Source organism: Notolepis coatsorum (assembly GCF_963971535.1).
Source record: "Notolepis coatsorum genome assembly, chromosome: 4".
Classification (NCBI taxonomy): Eukaryota; Metazoa; Chordata; class Actinopteri; order Aulopiformes; family Paralepididae; genus Notolepis; species Notolepis coatsorum.
The window spans coordinates 144,467,789-144,487,239 of record NC_140168.1 but is presented as its reverse complement, the minus strand read 5'-3'; positions in this window follow the sequence as shown (position 1 = coordinate 144,487,239).

The following is a 19,451-nucleotide window of genomic DNA, read 5'->3' as shown; positions in this document are numbered from 1 at the left end:
GGGGTTTCAACACTTACTATCACCTATTTCCCGGCTTTTGGAAAGATGCCTTTCATGCACATAAGGAACTGTTTCACCTGTATGGAAACTGAAATTACATCATGGTTCTCAAAACATGCATGCAGTTTCTTTTCTAACTTTCAAACTATTGGAAGCTGAGAATGGGCTCTTCGGTGTATGAGTCAATGACAGACAGAAACTTTGGGACATGACCAAGAATCAGCCAAATTGAACATCAACCACGAAGGGACTCGAACCCTCAATCTTCTGATTCAAAGTCAGACGACTTATCCATTAGGCCACGTGGTCCTGTGAGTAGCAAATGCTGTTTGTTTTTTGCCAGAGTCTATCCTTTTTCAATATTACTGGATTTATATGAATTCAGACCGGTGGGCACATGTTTTGGGGGGGGGGTTCAACACTTACTATCAACTATTACCCCGGCTTTTGGAAAGATGCCTTTCATGCACATTTCTTTGGAAGAGGAACTGTTGCTCCTGTATGGAAACTGAAATTACATCATGGTTCTCAAAACATGCATGCAGTTTCTTTTCTAACTTTCAAACTATTGGAAGCTGAGATTGGGCTCTTCGGTGTATGAGTCAATGACAGACAGAAACTTTGGGACATGACCAAGAATCAGCCAAATCGAACATCAACCACAAAGGGACTCGAACCCTGAATCGAAGTCAGACACCTTATCCATTAGGCCACGTGGTCCTGTGAGTAGCAAATGCTGTTTGTTTTTGCCAGAGTCTATCCTTTTTCAATATTACTGGATTTATATGAATTCAGACCGGTGGGCACATGTTTTGGGGGGCGGGGGGGGGGGGGGGGGGTTCAATACTTACTATCACCTATTTCCTGGCTTTTGGAAAGATGCCTTTCATGCACATAAGGAACTGTTTCACCTGTATGGAAACTGAAATTACATCATGGTTCTCAAAACATGCATGCAGTTTCTTTTCTAACTTTCAAACTATTGGAGGCTGAGATTGGGCTCTTTGGTGTATGAGTCAATGACAGACAGAAACTTTGGGACTTGACCAAGAAACAGCCAAACCGAACATCAACCACGAAAGGACTCGTACCCTCAATCTTCTGGTTCGAAGTCAGACGCCTTATCCATTAGGCCACGTGGTCCTGTGACTAAGAAATCCTGTTTGTTTTTTGCCAGAGTCTATCCTTTTTCAATATTTCTGGATTTATATGAATTCAGACCGGTGGGCACATGTTTTGGGGGGGGGTTCAACACTTACTATCAACTATTACCCCGGCTTTTGGAAAGATGCCTTTCATGCACATGTCTGTGGAAGAGGAACTGTTGCCCCTGTATGGAAACTGAAATTACATCATGGTTCTCAAAACATGCATGCAGTTTACTTTCTAACTTTCAAACTATTGGAGGCTGAGATTGGGCTCTTTGGTGTATGAGTCAATGCCAGACAGAAACGTTGGGACTTGACCAAGAATCAGCCAAATCGAACATCAACCACGAAGGGACTCGAACTCTCAATCTTCTGATTCGAAGTCAGTCGCCTTATCCATTAGGCCACGAGGTCCTGTGAGTAGCAAATGCTGTTTGTTTTTGCCAGAGTCTATCCTTTTTCAATATTACTAGATTTATATGAATTCAGACCGGTGGGCACATGTTTTGGGGGGGGTTCAACACTTACTATCACCTATTTCCTGGCTTTTGGAAAGATGCCTTTCATGCACATAAGGAACTGTTTCACCTGTATGGAAACTGAAATTACATCATGGTTCTCAAAACATGCATGCAGTTTCTTTTCTAACTTTCAAACTATTGGAGGCTGAGATTGGGCTCATTGGTGTATGAGTCAATGACAGACAGAAACTTTGGGACTTGACCAAGAATCAGCCAAATCGAACATCAATCATGAAGGGACTCAAACCCTCAATCTTCTGATTTGAAGTCAGACGCCTTATCCATTAGGCCACGTGGTCTTGTGAGTAGCAAATGCTGTTTGTTTTTTTGCCAGTGTCTACATTTTTCAATATTACTGGATTTATATGAATTCAGACCGGTGGGCACATGTTTTGGGGGGGGGGGGGGTTTCAACACTTACTATCACCTATTTCCCGGCTTTTGGAAAGATGCCTTTCATGCACATAAGGAACTGTTTCACCTGTATGGAAACTGAAATTACATCATGGTTCTCAAAACATGCATGCAGTTTCTTTTCTAACTTTCAAACTATTGGAAGCTGAGAATGGGCTCTTCGGTGTATGAGTCAATGACAGACAGAAACTTTGGGACTTGACCAAGAATCAGCCAAATAGAATATCAACCACAAAGGGACTCAAACCCTGAATCTTCTGATTCGAAGTCAGACACCTAATCCATTAGGCCACGTGGTCCTGTGCGTAGCAAATGCTGTTTGTTTTTTGCCAGAGTCTATCCTTTTTCAATATTACTGGATTTATATGAATTCAGACCGGTGGGCACATGTTTTGGGGGGGGGTTCAACACTTACTATCAACTATTACACCGGCTTTTGGAAAGATGCCTTTCATGCACATTTCTGTGGAAGAGGAACTGTTGCTCCTGTATGGAAACTGAAATTACATCATGGTTCTCAAAACATGCATGCAGTTTCTTTTCTAACTTTCTAACTATTGGAGGCTGAGATTGGGCTCTTTGGTGTATGAGTCAATGACAGACACAAACGTTGGGACTTGACCAAGAATCAGCCAAATCGAACATCAACCGCGAAGGGACTCGAACCCTCAATCTTCTGATTCAAAGTCAGATGCCTTATCCATTAGGCCACTTGGTCCTGTGAGTAACAAATGCTTTTTTTTTTTTTGCCAGAGTCTATCCTTTTTCAATATTACCGGATTTATATGAATTCGGACCGATGGGCACATGTTTGGGGGGGGTTCAACACTTACTATCAACTATTACCCCGGCTTTTGGAAAGATGCCTTTCATGCACATTTCTGTGGAAGAGGAACTGTTGCTCCTGTATGGAAACTGAAATTACATCATGGTTCTCAAAACATGCATGGAGTTTCTTTTCTAACTTTCAAACTATTGGAAGCTGAGATTGGGCTCTTCGGTGTATGAGTCAATGACAGACAGAAACTTTGGGACATGACCAAGAATCAGCCAAATCGAACATCAACCACAAAGGGACTCGAACCCTCAATCTTCTGATTAGAAGTCAGACACCTTATCCACTAGGCCACATGGTCCTGTGAGTAGCAAATGCTGTTTGTTTTTGCCAGAGTCTATCCTTTTTCAATATTACTGGATTTATATGAATTCAGACCGGTGGGCACATGTTTTGGGGGGGGGGGGGGTTCAACACTTACTATCACCTATTTCCTGCCTTTTGGAAAGATGCCTTTCATGCACATAAGGAACTGTTTCACCTGTATGGAAACTGAAATTACATCATGGTTCTCAAAACATCCATGCAGTTTCTTTTCTAACTTTCAAACTATTGGAGGCTGAGATTGGACTCTTTGGTGTATGAGTCAATGACAGACACAAACGTTGGGACTTGACCAAGAATCAGCCAAATCGAACATCAACCGCGAAGGGACTCGAACCCTCAATCTTCTGATTCAAAGTCAGATGCCTTATCCATTAGGCCACTTGGTCCTGTGAGTAACAAATGCTTTTTATTTTTTTTGCCAGAGTCTATCCTTTTTCAATATTACCGGATTTATATGAATTCGGACCGATGGGCACATGTTTGGGGGGGGGGTTTCAACACTTACTATCACCTATTTCCTGGCTTTTGGAAAGATGCCTTTCATGCACATAAGGAACTGTTTCACCTGTATGGAAACTGAAATTACATCATGGTTCTCAAAACATGCATGCAGTTTCTTTTCTAACTTTCAAACTATTGGAAGCTGAGAATGGGCTCTTCGGTGTATGAGTCAATGACAGACAGAAACTTTGGGACTTGACCAAGAATCAGCCAAATAGAATATCAACCACAAAGGGACTCAAACCCTGAATCTTCTGATTCGAAGTCAGACACCTAATCCATTAGGCCACGTGGTCCTGTGAGTAGCAAATGCTGTTTGTTTTTTGCCAGAGTCTATCCTTTTTCAATATTACTGGATTTATATGAATTCAGACCGGTGGGCACATGTTTTGGGGGGGGGGGGGGGGGGGGGGGTTCAACACTTACTATCAACTATTACCCCGGCTTTTGGAAAGATGCTTTTCATGCACATTTCTGTGGAAGAGGAACTGTTGCTCCTGTATGGAAACTGAAATGACATCATGGTTCTCAAAACATGCATGCAGTTTCTTTTCTAACTTTCAAACTATTGGAAGCTGAGATTGGGCTCTTCGGTGTATGAGTCAATGACAGACAGAAACTTTGGGACTTGACCAAAAATCTGCCAAATCGAACATCAAACACGAAGGGACTCAAACGCTCAATCTTCTGATTCGAAGTCAGACGCCTTATCCATTAGGCCACGTGGTCCTGTGACTAGGAAATCCTGTTTGTTTTTTGCCAGAGTCTATCCTTTTTCAATATTACTGGATTTATATGAATTCAGACCGGTGGGCATATGTTTTGGGGGGGGGGGGGGGGGGGGGGGGGGGGGGGGGGTTCAACACTTACTATCAACTATTACCCCGGCTTTTGGAAAGATGCCTTTCATGCACATTTCTGTGGAAGAGGAACTGTTGCCCCTGTATGGAAACTGAAATTACATCATGGTTCTCAAAACATGCATGCAGTTTCTTTTCTAACTTTCAAACTATTGGAGGCTGAGATTGGGCTCTTTGGTGTATGAGTCAATGACAGACACAAACGTTGGGACTTGACCAAGAATCAGCCAAATCGTACATCAACCACGAAGGGACTCGAACCCTCAATCCTCTGATTCAAAGTCAGATGCCTTATCCATTAGGCCACTTGGTCCTGTGAGTAACAAATGGTTTTTTTTTTTTTTGCCAGAGTCTATCCTTTTTCAATATTACCGGATTTATATGAATTCGGACCGATGGGCACATGTTTGGGGGGGGGGGGGGTTCAACACTTACTATCAACTATTACCCCGGCTTTTGGAAAGATGCCTTTCATGCACATTTCTGTGGAAGAGGAACTGTTGCTCCTGTATGGAAACTGAAATTACATCATGGTTCTCAAAACATGCATGCAGTTTCTTTTCTAACTTTCAAACTATTGGAAGCTGAGATTGGGCTCTTCGGTGTATGAGTCAATGACAGACAGAAACTTTGGGACATGACCAAGAATCAGCCAAATCGAACATCAACCACAAAGGGACTCGAACCCTCAATCTTCTGATTATAAGTCAGACACCTTATCCACTAGGCCACATGGTCCTGTGAGTAGCAAATGCTGTTTGTTTTTGCCAGAGTCTATCCTTTTTCAATATTACTGGATTTATATGAATTCAGACCGGTGGGCACATGTTTTGGGGGGGGGGGTTCAACACTTACTATCACCTATTTCCTGCCTTTTGGAAAGATGCCTTTCATGCACATAAGGAACTGTTTCACCTGTATGGAAACTGAAATTACATCATGGTTCTCAAAACATGCATGCAGTTTCTTTTCTAACTTTCAAACTATTAGAGGCTGAGATTGGGCTCTTTGGTGTATGAGCCAATGACAGACAGAAACTTTAGGACTTGACCAAGAATCAGCCAAATTGAACATCAACCACAAAGGGACTCCAACACTCAATCTTCTGGTTTGAAGTCAGACACCTTATCCACTAGGCCACATGGTCCTGTGAGTAGCAAATGCTGTTTGTTTTTGCCAGAGTCTATCCTTTTTCAATATTACTGGATTTATATGAATTCAGACCGGTGGGCACATGTTTTGGGGGGGGGGGGGTTCAACACTTACTATCACCTATTTCCTGCCTTTTGGAAAGATGCCTTTCATTCACATAAGGAACTGTTTCACCTGTATGGAAACTGAAATTACATCATGGTTCTCAAAACATGCATGCAGTTTCTTTTCTAACTTTCAAACTATTGGAGGCTGAGATTGGGCTCTTTGGTGTATGAGTCAATGACAGACAGAAACTTTAGGACTTGACCAAGAATCAGCCAAATTGAACATCAACCACGAAGGGACTCCAACACTCAATCTTCTGGTTTGAAGTCAGACGCCTTATCCATTAGGCCACATGGTCCTGTGAGTAGCAAATGCTGTTTGTTTTTGCCAGAGTCTATCCTTTTTCAATATTACTGGATTTATATGAATTCAGACCGGTCGGCACATGTTTTGGGGGGGGGGGGGGAGTTTCAACACTTACTATCACCTATTTCCTGGCTTTTGGAAAGATGCCTTTCATGCACATAAGGAACTGTTTCACCTGCATGGAAACTGAAATTACATCATGGTTCTCAAAACATGCATGCAGTTTATTTTCTAACTTTCAAACTATTGGAAGCTGAGAATGGGCTCTTCGGTGTATGAGTCAATGACAGACAGAAACTTTGGGACATGACCAAGAATCAGCCAAATAGAATATCAACCACAAAGGGACTCAAACCCTGAATCTTCTGATTCGAAGTCAGACACCTAATCCATTAGGCCACGTGGTCCTGTGAGTAGCAAATGCTGTTTGTTTTTTGCCAGAGTCTATCCTTTTTCAATATTACTGGATTTATATGAATTCAGACCGGTGGGCACATGTTTTGGGGGGGGGGTTCAACACTTACTATCAACTATTACCCCGGCTTTTGGAAAGATGCCTTTCATGCACATTTCTGTGGAAGAGGAACTGTTGCTCCTGTATGGAAACTGAAATTACATCATGGTTCTCAAAACATGCATGCAGTTTCTTTTCTAACTTTCAAACTATTGGAAGCTGAGATTGGGCTCTTCGGTGTATGAATCAATGACAGACAGAAACTTTGGGACATGACCAAGAATCAGCCAAATCGAACATCAACCACGAAGGGACTCGAACCCTCAATCTTCTGATTCGAAGTCAGACGGCTTATCCATTAGGCCACGTGGTCCTGTGATTAGCAAATGCTGTTTGTTTTTTGCCAGAGTCTATCCTTTTTCAATATTACTGGATTTATATGAATTCAGACCGGTGGGCACATGTTTTGGGGGGGGGTTCAACACTTACTATCAACTATTACCCCGGCTTTTGGAAAGATGCCTTTCATGCACATTTCTGTGGAAGAGGAACTGTTGCCCCTGTATGGAAACTGAAATTACATCATGGTTCTCAAAACATGCATGCAGTTTCTTTTCTAACTTTCAAACTATTGGAGGCTGAGATTGGGCTCTTTGGTGTATGAGTCAATGACAGACAGAAATGTTGGGACTTGACCAAGAATCAGCCAAATTGAACATCAACCACGAAGGGACTCGAACCCTCAATCTTCTGATTCGAAGTCAGACGCCTTATCCATTAGGCCACTTGGTCCTGTGAGTAGCAAATTCTGTTTGTTTTTTTGCCAGAGTCTATCCTTTTTCAATATTACCGGATTTATATGAATTCGGACCGATGGGCACATGTTTGGGGGGGGGGGGGGGGTTCAACACTTACTATCACCTATTTCCTGGCTTTTGGAAAGATGCCTTTCATGCACATAAGGAACTGTTTCACCTGTATGGAAACTGAAATTACATCATGGTTCTCAAAACATGCATGCAGTTTCTTTTCTAACTTTCAAACTATTGGAAGCTGAGATTGGGCTCTTCGGTGTATGAGTCAATGACAGACAGAAACTTTGGGACTTGACCAAGAATCAGCCAAATAGAATATCAACCACAAAGGGACTCAAACCCTGAATCTTCTGATTCGAAGTCAGACACCTAATCCATTAGGCCACGTGGTCCTGTGAGTAGCAAATGCTGTTTGTTTTTTGCCAAAGTCTATCCTTTTTCAATATTAATGGATTTATATGAATTCAGACCGGTGGGCACATGTTTTGGGGGGGGTTCAACACTTACTATCAACTATTACCCCGGCTTTTGGAAAGATGCCTTTCATGCACATTTCTGTGGAAGAGGAACTGTTGCTCCTGTATGGAAACTGAAATTACATCATGGTTCTCGAAATATGCATGCAGTTTCTTTTCTAACTTTCAAACTATTGGAAGCTGAGATTCGGCTCTTCGGTGTATGAGTCAATGACAGACAGAAGCTTTGGGACTTGACCAAGAATCAGCCAAATCGAACATCAACCACGAAGGGACTCGAACGCTCAATCTTCTGGTTTGAAGTCAGACACCTTATCCATTAGGCCACGTGGTCCTGTGACTAGCAAATGCTGTTTGTTTTATTGCCAGAGCCTATCCTTTTTCAATATTACTGGATTTATATGAATTCGGACCGATGGGCACATGTTTGGGGGGGGGGGGGGGGGGGGGGGGGTTCAACACTTACTATCACCTATTTCCTGGCTTTTGGAAAGATGCCTTTCATGCACATAAGGAACTGTTTCACCTGTATGGAAACTGAAATTACATCATGGTTCTCAAAACATGCATGCAGTTTCTTTTCTAACTTTCAAACTATTGGAAGCTGAGATTGGGCTCTTCGGTGTATGAGTCAATGACAGACAGAAACTTTGGGACTTGACCAAGAATCAGCCAAATCGAACATCAACCACAAAGGGATTCAAACCCTCAATCTTCTGATTCGAAGTCAGACACCTAATCGATTAGGCCATGTGGTCCTGTGAGTAGCAAATGCTGTTTGTTTTTTGCCAGAGTCTATCCTTTTTCAATATTACTGGATTTATATGAATTCAGACCGGTGGGCAAATGTTTTGGGGGGGGGGTTCAACACTTACTATCAACTATTACCCCGGGTTTTGGAAAGATGCCTTTCATGCACATTTCTGTGTAAGAGGAACTGTTGCTCCTGTATGGAAACTGAAATTACATCATGGTTCTCAAAACATGCATGAAGTTTCATTTCTAACTTTCAAACAATTGGAAGCTGAGATTGGGCTCTTCGGTGTATGAGTCAATGACAGACAGAAACTTTGGGACATGACCAAGAATCAGCCAAATCGAACAATCAACCACGAAGGGACTCGAACCCTCAATCTTCTGATTCGAAGTCAGACGCCTTATCCATTAAACCACATGGTCCTGTGAGTAGCAAATGCTGTTTGTTTTTTGCCAGAGTCTATCCTTTTTCAATATTACTGGATTTATATGAATTCAGACCGGTGGGCACATGTTTTGGGGGGGGGGGGGGGGGTTCAACACTTACTATCAACTATTACCCCGGCTTTTGGAAAGATGCCTTTCATGCAAATTTCTGTGGAAGAGGAACTGTTGCTCCTGTATGGAAACTGAAATTACATCATGGTTCTCGAAATATGCATGCAGTTTCTTTTCTAACTTTCAAACTATTGGAAGCTGAGATTCAGCTCTTCGGTGTATGAGTCAATGACAGACAGAAGCTTTGGGACTTGACCAAGAATCAGCCAAATCGAACATCAACCACGAAGGGACTCGAACCCTCAATCTTCTGATTCGAAGTCAGACGCCTTATCCATTAGGCCACGTGGTCCTGTGAGTAGCAAATGCTGTTCGTTTTTTGCCAGAGTCTATCCTTTTTGAATATTACTGGATTTATATGAATTCAGACCGATGGGCACATGTTTTAGGGGGGGGGGGGGGGGTTCAACACTTACTATAACCTATTTCCTGGCTTTTGGAAAGATGCCTTTTATGCACATAAGGAACTGTTGCACCTGTATGGAAACTGAAATTACATCATGGTTCTCAAAACATGCATGCAGTTTCTTTTCTAACTTTCAAACTATTGGAGGCTGAGATTGGACAGACAGAAACTTTGGGACTTGACCAAGAATCAGCCAAATCAAACATCAACCACGAAAGGACTCAAACCCTCAATCTTCTGATTCGAAGTCAGACGCCTTATCCATTAGGCCATGTGGTCCTGTGAGTAGCAAATGCTGTTTTTTTTTGCCAGAGTCTATCCTTTTTCAATATTACTGGATTTATATGAATTCAGACCGGTGGGCACATGTTTGGGGGGGGGGGGGGGGGGGGGGGGGGGTTCAACACTTACTATCAACTATTACCCCGGCTTTTGGAAAGATGCCTTTCATGCACATTTCTGTGGAAGAGGAACTGTTGCTCCTGTATGGAAACTGAAATTACATCATGGTTCTCAAAACATGCATGCAGTTTCTTTTCTAACTTTCAAACTATTGGAAGCTGAGATTGGGCTCTTCGGTGTATGAGTCAATGACAGACAGAAACTTTGGGACTTGACCAAAAATGTGCCAGATCGAACATCAAACACGAAGGGACTCAAACCCTCAATCTTCTGATTCAAAGTCAGACGCCTTATCCATTAGGCCACGTGGTCCTGTGACTAGGAAATCCTGTTTGTTTTTTGCCAGAGTCTATCCTTTTTCAATATTACTGGATTTATATGAATTCAGACCGGTGGGCACATGTTTTGGGGGGGGGGTTCAACACTTACTATCAACTATTACCCCGGCTTTTGGAAAGATGCCTTTCATGCACATTTCTGTGGAAGAGGAACTGTTGCTCCTGTATGGAAACTGAAATTACATCATGGTTCTCAAAACATGCATGCAGTTTCTTTTCTAACTTTCAAACTATTGGAAGCTGAGATTGGGCTCTTCGGTGTATGAGTCAATGACAGACAGAAACTTTGGGACATGACCAAGAATCAGCCAAATCGAACATCAACCACAAAGGGACTCGAACCCTCTATCTTCTGATTCGAAGTCAGACGCCTTATCCATTAGGCCACATGGTCCTGTGAGTAGCAAATACTGTTTGTTTTTGCCAGAGTCTATCCTTTTTCAATATTACTGGATTTATATGAATTCAGACCGGTGGGCACATGTTTTGGGGGGGGGGGGGGGGGGGGGGGGGGGTTCAACACTTACTATCACCTATTTCCTGGCTTTTGGAAAGATGCCTTTCATGCACATAAGGAACTGTTTCACCTGTATGGAAACTGAAATTACATCATGGTTCTCAAAACATGCATGCAGTTTATTTTCTAACTTTCAAACTATTGGAGGCTGAGATTGGGCTCTTTGGTGTATGAGTCAATGACAGACAGAAACTTTAGGACTTGACCAAGAATCAGCCAAATCGAACATCAACCACAAAGGGACTCGACCGCTCAATCTTCTGGTTTGAAGTCAGACACCTTATCCATTAGGCCACGTGGTCCTGTGACTAGCAAATGCTGTTTGTTTTTTTGCCAGAGTCTATCCTTTTTCAATATTACTGGATTTATATGAATTCAGACCGGTGGGCACATGTTTTGGGGGGGGGTTCAACACTTACTATCAACTATTACCCCGGCCTTTGGAAAGATGCCTTTCATGCACATTTCTGTGGAAGAGGAACTGTTACAAAGGGTCAGATTAAACCGAATATATATATTTATTGTTTGATATCCCTTGTATAATATTTGTATATCGTTTGATATCCCTTGTATATTATTTGTATATATACACGGAATATCCCTTTACCCGTGTACAAACCAGAGTAATATGCGCTCTCCTATTGGACACCCCCCCCCAGGCTCCAGGCAGTCTCGTACTCAGACAGGTGCAGTGGGCGAGTTTGGGGCATGTTACAACATGTCTTTGGCAGTGCAGTGATTCAGGACCAAAGTGACCAGGTTGGCTCTAGATTGTCACTTACGTATAAATACGGCGCAGGTGAAAACAGCAGCAGTTCGTTCATTACTAGTAAAGCCTTCACCACGAGTCAACGACCAAGTGAAGTGAGCAACCTTGCGTCTAAATAGAGCACTTAGAACATGTGCGAATAGGATAGTAAAAGTGTCAGAATTTAGTGAAGTAACGTCAAGTTCAACCTAGTTTAATGTGAAGTACAGTGCACAGGAGAATCTACACCGGCGAATGCAAAACCCTTTCTGGTTGGATTATATTGCTTTGGAACCGTGCCGCTGGAGAATAGTACCGTGGATTCCACTATCGTTTGGGATTTACCCCCGTGAGGATCATCACTCGAGCCCGCCTCTAGGAAGAGGCTGGCTGGCTGTCGTCCATGCTGTCGAGCATACTTGGATTACAACTGCTGCTTTGTCTGCCGATCAAGGGAGTACATGTACCGACTCCCGTAGCTGGAGCCTCGTTATTCCGCGTTGACCCAGACTTTGTACCCGAACATTCCTCTACCCTGCCGGCCTTACACCCGGAGGGAACCCCCCAGTGTCTCCAGCTGGTACTAGTGTGCCTTATGTAATTGCTATGCCACAGGTGGCGTCAGTTTAGACCCATCTTACTATTCTCATTGACTTACGCTCTTGACCTACTTTACGTGTGTTCTTCGCCTTACAAGCGCGAGTATAATTCTCAATCTGTAACCTAACGTTGCTTGCTCTGAAAATAATAAATACCCTCCAAATAGAACTTTATGTGTCATTGCCGTATTCTTGTGTGGGTGTTCACCATATATATTCATGTACTGTATGGCCAGTAATTAAAGTACATAACTAAGTAGTGGTTTAATATACCATACTCTCAATACAGTCAGGGAATTGTACCCCTCAGTTACAGGAACTGTTTCTCCTGTATGGAAACTGAAATTACATCATGGTTCTCAAAACATGCATGCAGTTTCTTTTCTAACTTTCAAACTATTGGAAGCTGAGATTGGGCTCTTCGGTGTATGAATCAATGACAGACAGAAACTTTGGGACATGACCAAGAATCAGCCAAATCGAACATCAACCACGAAGGGACTCGAACCCTCAATCTTCTGATTCGAAGTCAGACGGCTTATCCATTAGGCCACGTGGTCCTGTGCTTAGCAAATGCTGTTTGTTTTTTGCCAGAGTCTATCCTTTTTCAATATGACTGGATTTATATGAATTCGGACCGATGGGCACATGTTTGGGGGGGGGGGGGGGGGTTCAACACTTACTATCAACTATTACCCCGGGTTTTGGAAAGATGCCTTTCATGCACATTTCTGTGGAAGAGGAACTGTTGCTCCTGTATGGAAACTGAAATTACATCATGGTTCTCAAAACATGCATGCAGTTTCTTTTCTAACTTTCAAACTATTGGAAGCTGAGATTGGGCTCTTCGGTGTATGAGTCAATGACAGACAGAAACTTTGGGACATGACCAAGAATCAGCCAAATCGAACAATCAACCACGAAGGGACTCAAACGCTCAATCTTCTGATTTGAAGTCAGACGCCTTATCCATTAGGCCACGTGGTCCTGTGAGTAGCAAATGATGTTTGTTTTTTGCCAGAGTCTATCCTTTTTTAATATTACTGGATTTATATGAATTCAGACCGGTGGGCACATGTTTTGGGGGGGGGGGGGGGCGGGGTTCAACACTTACTATCAACTATTACCCCGGCTTTTGGAAAGATGCCTTTCATGCACATTTCTGTGGAAGAGGAACTGTTGCTCCTGTATGGAAACTGAAATTACATCATGGTTCTCAAAACATGCATGCAGTTTCTTTTCTAACTTTCAAACTATTGGAAGCTGAGATTGGGCTCTTCGGTGTATGAGTCAATGACAGACAGAAACTTTGGGACATGACCAAGAATCAGCCAAATCGAACATCAACCACGAAGGGACTCGAACCCTCAATCTTCTGATTCGAAGTCAGACGCCTTATCCATTAGGCCACGTGGTCCTGTGAGTAGCAATTGCTGTTAGTTTTTTGCCAGAGTCTATCCTTTTTCAATATTACTGGATTTATATGAATTCACACCGATGGGCACATGTTTTAGGGGGGGGGTTCAACACTTACTATCACCTATTTCCTGGCTTTTGGAAAGATGCCTTTTATGCACATAAGGAACTGTTGCACCTGTATGGAAACTGAAATTACATCATGGTTCTCAAAACATGCATGCAGTTTCTTTTCTAACTTTCAAACTATTGGAGGCTGAGATTGGACAGACAGAAACTTTGGGACTTGACCAAGAATCAGCCAAATCAAACATAAACCACGAAAGGACTCGAACCCTCAATCTTCTGATTCGAAGTCAGACGCCTTATGCATTAGGCCATGTGGTCCTGTGAGTAGCAAATGCTGTTTGTTTTTTGCCAGAGTCTATCCTTTTTCAATATTACTGGATTTATATGAATTCAGACCGGTGGGCACATGTTTTGGGGGGGGGTTCAACACTTACTATCAACTATTACCCCGGCTTTTGGAAAGATGCCTTTCATGCACATTTCTGTGGAAGAGGAACTGTTGCTCCTGTATGGAAACTGAAATTACATCATGGTTCTCAAAACATGCATGCAGTTTCTTTTCTAACTTTCAAACTATTGGAAGCTGAGATTGGGCTCTTCGGTGTATGAGTCAATGACAGACAGAAGCTTTGGGACTTGACCAAGAATGAGCCAAATCGAACATCAACCACGAAGGGACTCCAACCCTCAATCTTCTGATTCGAAGTCAGACGCCTTATCCATTAGGCCACGTGGTCCTGTGAGTAGCAATTGCTGTTAGTTTTTTGCCAGAGTCTATCCTTTTTCAATATTACTGGATTTATATGAATTCACACCGATGGGCACATGTTTTAGGGGGGGGGTTCAACACTTACTATCACCTATTTCCTGGCTTTTGGAAAGATGCCTTTTATGCACATAAGGAACTGTTGCACCTGTATGGAAACTGAAATTACATCATGGTTCTCAAAACATGCATGCAGTTTCTTTTCTAACTTTCAAACTATTGGAGGCTGAGATTGGGCTCTTTGGTGTATGAGTCAATGACAGACAGAAACTTTGGGACTTGACCAAGAATCAGCCAAATCTAACATCAACCACGAAAGGACTCTAACCCTCAATCTTCAGATTCGAAGTCAGACGCCTTATCCATTAGGCCACGTGGTCCTGTGAGTAGCAAACGCTGTTGAACCCCTGGGGGGGGGTTCAACACTTACTATCAACTATTACCCCGGCTTTTGGAAAGATGCCTTTCATGCACATTTCTGTGGAAGAGGAACTGTTGCTCCTGTATGGCAACTTAAATTACATCATGGTTCTCAAGACATGCATGCAGTTTCTTTTCTAACTTTCAAACTATTGGAGGCTGAGATTGGGCTCTTTGGTGTATGAGTCAATGACAGACAGAAACTTTGGGACTTGACCAAGAATCAGCCAAATCTAACATCAACCACAAAGGGACTCGAACCCTTAACCTTCTGATTCGAAGTAAGACGCCTTATCCATTAGGCCATGTGGTCCTGTGAGTAGCAAATGCTGTTTTTTTTTGCCAGAGTCTATCCTTTTTCAATATTACCGGATTTATATGAATTCGGACCGATGGGCACATGTTTGGGGGGGGTTTCAACACTTACTATCACCTATTTCCTGCCTTTTGGAAAGATGCCTTTCATGCACATAAGGAACTGTTTCACCTGTATGGAAACTGAAATTACATCATGGTTCTCAAAACATGCATGCAGTTTCTTTTCTAACTTTCAAACTATTGGAAGCTGAGATTGGGCTCTTCGGTGTATGGGTCAATGACAGTGTCACAAACAGGTAATTTATTACAAATAGGGAGTCCACACGTGATAACAATTTAACAAAGAATGATTTATTTAAACCTACTGTATCTAACCACACAAAAACATAAGCACATGAACACTGGAATGTTTTGTATTAGAATCAGTGGTGAGTGCAGTGTGTGGATGAGTGAGTAGATATGCTGTGGTGTGTGTTTGGTGTAAGTATCAGTGTTACAATATGTTAAAGGATGCAGCTTGGGTGTTGGTACAACCTGTGCCTGGGAGTGGAGAAAGCAGACAGAGAGGGAATTAGACAGAGACACATATATTGAGGTGCAGGCAGCTCTGCTCTGCACAGGTGAGTCTCATACAGTTAACGAGCCACCCACTCCACCATGCTTCCTGGTGAGTCAGACTCTCCATTTAGCAGGTAAAGTGGGGGTCGTCACACCCTCCCCCTAAAGAAAAGGGTTCTTCCCTATTAACAAATTACATTTTTATATACAAGTGACTAACCAAACTAAATCCATACATAAACTCAAGTAACACAATATTTTGTCCCCTATATTCAAATAAAAAATAAACATTGTTTTACCCTTCACCCATTCCCCTCACCATCCTGCCTCCGCTCTCAGCAACATAGGGCCCTAAGAAGCTATTTAAGAGAGCAGGAGACAGTAGGGATTGGGGAACAGATAGAGAGAGGCAAAACAAGGTATCCTCATGGGACCAACTTAGGGTATGCGGGACAATGCGTCCGCAATCACATTCTGAGACCCTTTAATGTGACGAATGTCCAAAGAATAGGGCTGTAAAAACAAAGCCCACCTCATCAACCTCTGGTTGGGATTTTGGAGGGACTTTAAAAAGGTCAAAGGATTATGATCCGTGTATGCCACCAGGGAAGTCACCCCTGACCCCAGATACACGTCAAAATGTTGGAGTGCCCAAATCAGTGATAACGCCTCCTTCTCGATAACTGAGTAGTTAAGTTGGTAGGTCTTAAATTTATCCACCCCATGCACATCCGCCTGCAGGAGGACTGCCCCTGCCCCCACGTTGGAGGCATCCACCTGTAATGAAAAGGAGTCATTTAAACGTGGAGCAGTTAACACAGGTTCAGAGCACAATAGGGCCTTCACATTTTCAAATGCCACTTGACATCTGCCTGACCAGACATACTTGGAGTCCTTCCTCAACAAGTTAGTCAACGGCTCTACTACGGATGAGAAGTTGCGACAAAAACTCAGATAATAGCCCACTAAACCCAGAAAACGCATCAAATCCTTTTTTGTCGCTGGAGGGGGATAATTTACAATAGCCACAACTTTATCCTGAACCATGCGTACGCTGCCCTGACCGACCACCTTTCCTAAATAGGTGACAGTGGCTCTTGCAAATTCACATTTGGCCAAGTTAATAGTCAACCGTGCCCAGACCAATTTTTTGAACAGTGCCCGGATACGCTGAAGGTGTTCAGACCATGTGTCGCTGTAGATCACCACATCATCCAGGTAGACGGCGCACCCATCCAGACCAGCCACTACTTTGTTCATAAGGCGCTGGAAAGTAGCGGGGGCGTTTCGAAGACCAAACGGCATGACTAAATATTTGTACAACCCAGAGGGAGTGATAAAAGCGCAAACCTCCTGGCCACGCTTAGACAGCGGGACTTGCCAATAACCTTTTAAAAGGTCAAACTTACTCACGTAAGTAGCCGATCCCACCTGATCTACACAGTCTTCCATACGGGGAAGAGGAAAGACATCTGGTTTGGTAATGTTATTCACTTTACAAAAGTCAGTACATGGTCTATAGCTTCCGTCGGGTTTACCGACCAACAGGCAAGGCGACGCCCAACTTGACGAACATGATTCGGCAATTTGGTTGTCCAACATATACTGAACCTCATTGTCCAAATGCTTGCGTTTCTCGGGTGAGACACGATAGAAGCGCTGCTTTATTGGGGCTGCCTCTCCCACATCCACATCATGTTCAATTAGATGTGTGCGTGAGAGTACATCTGAAAATAAAGCAGAAAAACGGTTAATCAGAGCTATTAACTCAACACGCTTCGAGTCATCCAAATCTGCCAAAATCACATCCAACCTCCCCAATGACTCTGAATTTTTCAACCGCCCCTGCAACACCACATCCGGGTTTACTCCTTCCTCAGGGCCGGCTACTGGAGAGGTGGACCTGTCCACTGTAGTGGTACAAAGAGAAACCTTCTCAGTCTCCCCATTATTCTCCCCATCATTCACCCCCCCTTCAGCACGGCCAGAGTAGTAGGGTTTTAAAAGGTTCACATGACACACCCTATTTGCCCTCCTGCCTTTGGCAATAACATAATTCAGGTCAGACACCCGCCGCACAACAGTGTAAGGGCCCGTGAACTTTGCCTGAAAGGGAGATGTTACTACCGGCTGTAAAAGCAAAACTTGATCGCCAGCCTTAAACTGCCTAAGCTCAGTGCGACGATCATAAAGGGACTTCATCTTTCCCTGAGACCTCCCCAACTTCTCCTTCGCACACCCAACAGACAAAAACAACCTGCGTCTGAAACCATTGACATAATCAACCAATTTCCGAGGGGGTTCTGTCATGTCCCAGCTGTCTTTCAACACAGCCATGGGACCACGGACTTTGTGACCAAAAACCAGGTCATTAGGGCTAAACCCCGTGCTCTCCTGGACTACCTCCCTGGAGGCCAATAGAAGCCAGGGTAGGCCCTCCTCCCAGTCACCCCCTAACTCCACACAATAGGAGCGCAGCAACGACTTCAACGTCTGATGAAAACGCTCTAACGCTCCCTGAGACTGGGCATGATACGCTGACACTTTGTTGTGCCTGATGTGCAGTTGCCGGAGAACTGCCGCAAACATGTGTGAGGTGAAATTGGAACCTTGATCACTCTGAATGATCCTGGGTACCCCGAACACAGAAATTAACTGCGTCAGCGCCTTAACAACAGACTTTGTCGTTATTGACCTAAGCGGAAACGCTGCCGGGTATCTGGTCACCTGACACATTACCGTAAGCAAATACAAATGTCCCTGTTTGGAACGCGGCAATGGCCCAACACAGTCAATAATCAAATGTTCAAATGGCTGATCAACAGCAGGAATAGGAGAGAGCGGGGCCGGTGTGATGGTCTGACTCGGTTTCCCAGTTAACTGACACGTGTGACACGTTTTGATATATGCGGATATATCACGTTTTAAACGGGGCCAAAAACAGTGTCTCAGCGCACGGTCATACGTTTTCCTCACTCCCTGATGCCCTGCCACATTGTCATGACAGGTCTGCAACACCAACGGACGAAATTTGCATGGTACCACAAACTGAAAAATGGGGTCACCCACGAAAGCATCCCCATGCGGTATCCACTTCCGAAACAATAAACCGCCATGAAGACAGTATCCCTGCGCCGAGCTACCTATGTCTTCAAACGGCACTGCCTTCTCAAACAGTTCTCGTAAAGCTGGATCATTAACCTGTTCTGCAACCAAATCAGCCTTCGACATGGACTGGAGTTGCTCAGGCAGAATCAAACCCACATGAACCGATTCAACACCTGTCGCCTGGGTAACACCCGGTGTGTCACCCGCCGCTGTCATGGCACGCGTAACCGCACAGGCTGGATACACAATGACATCAGATGAAGTGTCTAACAAAGTTGGACTAGGTGACTTTTGGGTGACTACATTAGGGAGAGGCCCATCGGCCCACACTCGTACCCCGGCCAGATTGTTACCCAAAATGATGTCCACTCCATCAACAGGCAACTCAGCACGCACACCTATCTGCACATCACCATTCCCCAAACCTGAAACAAGAGAAATGTTATGCACAGGAACAGGGAACACAGACATCCCCATCCCTCGAATCAAGATAACATCCCCTGTGTCAGAATCAATTGAAAAAGGCAACACCGACTCACGCACAAACGAATCGAT